This window comes from Pteropus vampyrus, unplaced genomic scaffold, assembly GCF_000151845.1.
Source record: "Pteropus vampyrus isolate Shadow unplaced genomic scaffold, Pvam_2.0 Scaffold196, whole genome shotgun sequence".
Classification (NCBI taxonomy): domain Eukaryota; kingdom Metazoa; phylum Chordata; class Mammalia; order Chiroptera; family Pteropodidae; genus Pteropus; species Pteropus vampyrus.
This window is the reverse complement of record NW_011888977.1, coordinates 1,196,080-1,203,048: the sequence shown is the minus strand read 5'-3', so window position 1 is coordinate 1,203,048 and position 6,969 is coordinate 1,196,080. Positions and strand designations below refer to the sequence as shown.

Here is a 6,969-nt window from a genome sequence, read left to right as displayed (position 1 = left end):
GAAATAAGCAGGAGGTGGGTAGAAACCAGATTTAGAAGAGCCTTAGTATGCTAGGAAATTTGAACTTTATCATCATGGCCATGGATAGTCATTGAAGTCTTTTTCAAAAGGAGATAAGGTCATGTTTGGGCTTTAGAGAGAAGAATTCTAGTTTCAAGTTGGAGGATGGTTTAAATGAGACCAGAGGAAAGGCAGAGTGATTTGTGGAAGATGCTTCAGGAATGCAGATTACAAATACTGGAGGCCTGAACTGGAAATGTAGAACAGAGATAGAGAAGGAAGCATGGTTTTGAAAGGTCCCATAGGAAGCAATATAGTGAGAATTTGGCAATTCTGGACCTAGATGATGACACAACTGACGTCTATTAACTCCCAAAGTTGAGTGTTGTGAAACCACTTGGCGAATGCTACTCTATTACCATTTCCCATAAAATAGTAATAATAACATAATAATATCTACCATTTAAAAAGTTCATTTTATTCAATGCAATCCATATCAGAATCTCAGCAGGCTTCTTTGTAGAAATTGCCATGCTGATCCTAAAATTCATGTGAAACTCAAGGAACCCAGGATAACCAAAACAATCATGCAAAGAACAACATTTGGAGGACTTACGCTTTCCAATTTTAAAACTTGCTACAAAGCAAAAGTAATTGAGACAGTGTGATACTAGTATAGAATAGACATATAGATCCATAGAATAAAATTGAGAGCCCAGAAATAAATCCATATATCTATGGCAAATTGATTTTTTGACAATGGTGCCAAGACTATTCAGTGGGGGAAAGACTAGTCTCTTCAACAAATGATGCTGGGACAACTGAATATCTATATGCAAAAGAATGAAGTTGGACCCTTATTTCATACCATATATAAATAGTAACTCAAAATGGATCAAAATATCTGAAAAGACAGTCTCTCCAATAAATGGAAAACTGGACAGATACATGTAAAAAAATGAAAAAAAAAAACAAAAACCAAAAAGAAACCAGATCATTTTCATACACCATATACAAAAAACAAACTCGAAATGGATCAAAGACTTAAATGTAAGACCCGAAACCATAAAACTCCTAGAAGAAAAGATAGTAAACTCTTTGACGTTGGTCTTAGCAATATTTTTTTGGGATATGTCTCCTCAGGCAAGGGCAACAAAAGCAAAAATAAACAAATGGGACTGTATCAAACTAAAAAGCTTTTGCACAGCAAAGGAAATCTTTAACAAAACAAAAAGGCAACCTACTGAATGGGAGAATATATTTGCAAATGATATATCTGATAAGGAGTTAATATCCAAAATATGTAAAGAGCTCATACAAGTCGACATCGAAAAACAAACAATCCATTTCTTTGTTAATTTTTTTTCAGAATCCATATAGAAGTGAAATCATATGGTATTTGTCTTTCTCTGTCTGACTTATTTCACTTAGCATGTCATCATGGGGATATAAGCACAGGGAGGATGTTCAACATCTTAATAACTTTGTATGGTGACAGATGATTACTAGGCTTATTGTGGTGATCTCATTGTAGGTTTGTAAATGTCGACTCACTATGTTGTACACCTGAAACTAATATAATATGTATCAACTGTACTCTAACAAAAAATAAAAATTAAAAAAAAATTAAACAATCCAATTAAAAAATTGGGAGAGGACATGAACAGACATTTCTCCAAAGAAGATATGCAAATGGCCAATAGACACATGAAAAGATGCTTAATATCACTAACGATCAGAGAAATCATTACCACAATGAAATAGCCCCTCGCACCTGCCAGAATGGCTATTAACAAAAAGATGAGTGTTGGCAAAGAGGTGGAGAAATGGGAACCCTCGTCCACTGTTGGCAGGACTGTAAATTGGTACAGCCATTATGAAAAACAGTATAGAGGGTCCTTTAAAAAAATTAAAAATAAAACTGTCATATGACCTAGCAATCCCACTTCTGGGTATTTATCCAAAGAAATTGAAAAGACTAATTTGAAAAGATATATGCACCCCTATGCTCATTGCAGCAGTTTTACTATCTCCAAATATGAATGCAACCTAGGTGTCCATCAACAGATAAATGGATAAAGAAGATATGGTACATATATATAATGGAATATTACTCAGCATGAAAAGAATGAAATCTTATTGTTTACAATAACATGGCTGGACCTGAAGAGTATTATGCTGAGTAAAGTAAGTCAGACAAAGAAAGGCAAATGCCATATGATTTCACTTACATGTGAAATCTGGAGGACAAAACAAATAAACTAGTGAAACAAAACAGAAACGGACTCATAGATACCAAGAACGATCTGATGGTTGCCAGAGGAGAGGGGGTGGGAGGATGAGTGAAAAAGGTCAAGAGTATTATGAGGTACAAAATTCCTGTTATAAAATAAATAATTTGGGGAACATAATGTACAGCAGAGAGAATACAACCAATAATATTGTAATAACTTTGTGCAGCGACAGAGGTTTCCTAGACTTGTCATGGTCATCACCCAGTAAGGTATATAGATGTTGAATTGCTATGTTGTACACCTGAATCTAATATAAAATTGTAAACTTTAAATAAATAAATAAATAACCAAAAAACAAAAAACGGACCAAATACCTTAATATAAGCACTATCAAACTCTTGAAAGAAAACATAGAGGTAAATCTTCATGACCTGGGATTAGGCAACGATTTCTTAGGTATGATACCAAAAGCATAACCAACAAAAGAAAAAATAGATACATTTGATTTCATCAAAATTAAAAATGTTCGTGCTTCGAATGACACTATTAAGAAAGTGAAAAGACAACCTGTGCAATGGCGGAAAATATTTGCAAATTATATGTCGGATAAGGAACTTGTATCTAGAATATATCAAGAACTCTTACAACTCGACATTAAAATTAATACAATTAAAAATGGGCTAAGGATCTGAATAAACATTTCTCCAAAAAAGATATACAAAATGGCCATTAAGTACATGAAAGGATGCTCAACATCATTCATTGTTAGAGAAATACAAATCAAAACCATAATGAGATGCCATGTCACACCCACTAGGATGGCTATAATCAAAAAGACAGATAATAAGGGTCGCGAGGATGTTGAGAAATTGGAACACCTCACATACTGCTGGTGAGAATGTAAAACGGTACAGCCACTTTGGAAAACAGTCTGGCAGTTCTCCAAAAAAATTAAACAGGTCTACCATTTAATTTAACAATTTCATACCTAAGAGAAATGAAAACACAAGTCCACACAAAAACTTGTATATGAAAGAGTACGGTAGCATTATTTATAATAAGCAAAATGTGGAACCAACCTAAATATCTGTCACATGCAGAATGAATAACAAAATGTTCTATATCCATAAATGGGATGTTATTTGGTCATAAAAAGGAATGGAGTACTGATACATGCTACAATATAGATGAAAACATGCTAAGCGAAAGAAGCCAATTATAAGACAACATATTATATAATTCCATTTATATGAAGTGTCCAGAATAGGCAAAATCTATGGAGACAGAAAGTGGGTTAGTGGTTGACTAGCACTGGAGTAATGGGGATTTTAAAGGGTATGTGGCTTTTTTTGAAAGTGAAGAAAATGTTCTAAAATTGATTGTAATGATGATTATACAACTCTGAATTTACTAAAAATCATTAAATTGTACACTTTAAGTGGATGACTTGTAAGGTATGGGAATTATATCTCAGTTAAGCAGTTACCAATAAAATTATAAAATAAGAAAAAAGTTAATTTTATTTTTAATTTTAAAATTATACAGCTAATATAGGTATATTTTACTTTTAAGAAATCCAAAAAATAGCAGGTTGTAGAGGGAAAAAGATTAAACTACTGTCCTATCCCAAACTTCTAATTCTACTGCTGTCCTGAGAGGAAGTGACTGTTATCAGTTTAATGCAACAATTTCTTAACATTTTTCTTTGTATTTGCATGTGTATGAATGAAAACAAGATGTAGATACATAATTTAGTTCTATAATTGAAAAAGTAAGCGGGCTCATGCTGTATATATTGGTCTGCCATTTGCTTTTTCTACTTTGTGTTTTGAAAATCTTTTCATATCGTTATGTATAAATCTTCCTTTTAAAAAATACTTCATAGCATTCCCATAGTATCGCATTAGTAAAGATGTATGTGGGCTGACTATCTACCAGTGGATTTGTTGGGTCAGAGAGTATGGGGTTTAAAATTTGACAGATACTGTAAATTGTCTTCTTAAAAGGCTATACAATTACACGTACTCACCGTTAATGAATGCATATACCCTTCCTACACTCATACGAACAATGGATATCATTAATACTTTTAAATCCTGTTTGATATCTCATTGTTGTTTTAACCTCTACTTTCCTGGTTACCTAGAAGGTTAAGGAATTTGAAATGCCCTAATGTTTTCACGCTAAGTTATTTTTCTTAGGATGTGTGGTATATTTTTTCACATCTTTTAAAATCTTTTTAGTTTTTGATTCTGTTTTGTCCATGTCTCTTGTAAATAGCAAATAGCTAGATTTTCTTGGTTGTAGTTTTGATAGCATTTACCTGATGTGAGTGCTGGAAAGAAAGGAACTTACAAAACTAAACAAAGAGTTGGTTAACCACAAATCATTAAGATTAATATTGTTTAAAAGCCTGTCTATTATCTTTGTTTAGTATGTTATCATGTTTTGCTATAGAATTAAAATTTTAACATTTTGTTTATATAGTACATTTTTAGTTTTATCATAAAGATTTCCACTTGGTTGTTACAATGGTTTTAAAATATGTCCATGAATTCTTTGACTCTTCTCTCACAAAATGTGAAGCCTCATTCTCCTCCTCTGGATTATGAGCTGGCCTTAGTGACTCACCTCTAACAACAGAATGAAGTGATGCTGTGTGAGTTCCAGCTTCCACTTGGCTCTTTTTCTGTTGGGATGCTTCCCTCAGAACCCAGCCACCATTTTGTGAGGAAGCTCAGGCCACATGGAGAGGAAAGGAGGCCCCCGGCCAACAGCCAGCCCCAGCTGGTAGACCTGTGAGTGAGCAAGGTTTTGAGTCTTCCAACTGAGGCTCCAAACACCAGGAGCAAAGACAGGCCATCTTCACTGTACTCTGCCCCCATGCCTCCTCCGTAGACTCCATGTTCAAAATAAATGGCTGTTTTATGCCACTACATTCTGTGGTAATTTATTATGCAGTCAAGTGACTAGTATATTTATTAATAAAGATAGTGTTAGAAGTTTTCCTCAACACCTTCTGACTGAGATAAAAAAAGAGAAGACAGCCTTGCTCAGACATTTTATTATGTTTTTCTAGTAATTCGCTCTTCTATTTTCTTCAATGAGATATGTTAAGACAGTTTAGTGTATACCTTCTTTTGGGTTTTCTATTTCTAAGTGAATTTTTTTTAATTTTTTCTTTCCTTTTTTTTTTTTTTTAAAATCTTTTACTTTCTTTGAGTTAGCAGGGGTTTCTTTCCCCTCTGGGAATTAGAATCTATAGAATTTATACATCACCTATTCTTCTAGGATCATGCTTACTTTTTTAAATACTCATTTTTATCAATATCTAGAGGTAATTGGTATTTATTTCAGTATTCACTCCCTGAACAAGATGAAGAACTTACTGGGCTTTCACTTCCCTCCTCCCTCTCTTCTCCACCGTCTCTCATGTTTACATCATCTGAACTTGAGTTTCAGACTGCGTTAAAAAAATAGCCAGCGATTATAATTTTTTTCAATACAACTTTTATTGCATCTTTAAAATATCACAGATAAGTCTGAAGAGTCATCTGACACCTTGATGTTTCTGTAGCTGGACAACTTAGACATTCATCAGCCTGCTGAACTGTTGTTCCCTTTTCAGAAACACAGATACCATCCAAAAATTTTCTGATATTCTTGTTTTTGACCATTGTGGCTTGTTGAATCAAAGCAGCTGAATTTGATACAAGTTCAAGGTCACTTTCTTCAAGACTTAACTCATATTTCTGGGCTTGAGATACTGAACAAGCAACACCTGACCTCATCCGAACCCCAAGGACATATATTTCACCCAAGAAGTTTCGGATTTCAGCAAGAGAACCATTCTCCTGAATAACGACCTTGATGGGGAAGTGAGCGTACACAGACCTCATCTTGTAACGGAAGCCCAGTGTAACACCCTCGATCTGTTCTGTACATGACTACACACAGTGCGAGCAGTAGCCAGTTCCTTTCTATTTTCCCACCATATATTGACATGGAACCTCTTCTTTTTCTTTCCAGGGAAACTGAGTTCTATATCGATGTGATTGCAGCCCTCCGCAGGGTGCCTCTGGGGCCCTTCACAGTAACTGTGTGTCCCTTCAGAGTGATGTCCACATTTTCTGGAATGTTGACAGTCTGATTGCTGAGAATGGTCTTCATCCTTGTCGCAGACGCAGCAAAGAGAACAGCAGGCAATTATCTACACTTAATTATAAGTGCACCCTCTGCCCTGTTTCTTTGTTTGTCGTTGTTTTTCGTATCACATATCTTTCTTATGGATTCATTTTCTGACTTGCTGGAATTCATCTTCTAGTAAAATTATCAGGACGTCTGTAGTATAAACTTTATGAGGCTCGAATGATGGAAAATGTCTTTATTTTGTGCTTTCCATTCGAATGCTAGTTTGACTTGGTATAGAGTTCTGGGCTAAAAATTAAACTTCTTTCTGAACTATCTATATGGTATTCCACTGTCTTCTGGCATCCAGGGTTGTGCGCGCGCTCTCTCGCTCTCTCTCTCTCTCTCTCTCGCTCTCTTTCTGAGGATTTTCTCTTTATTTTTGGTATTCTGAAATTTCACAAGATGTGCTTTTTCTTCATTCTTCTTAGCCATCTAAGAACTATTTTCTGTCTTCTACTCTGTAAATGTTTCTCTCTTAATCTCTCTTCCCTCCTGCTTCCCTTCCTGCCTGTTAACTTTCCCCAAACCTCAACTCTACTCCTAT

General features: G+C 34.9%; 1 pseudogene; it reads right to left on the bottom strand.

The window, feature by feature from the left end:
• Positions 1–5,764: 5,764 nt before the first annotated feature.
• Positions 5,765–6,409, bottom strand: LOC111746641 (annotated as a pseudogene).
• Between the last annotated feature and the right edge of the window lie 560 nt (positions 6,410–6,969).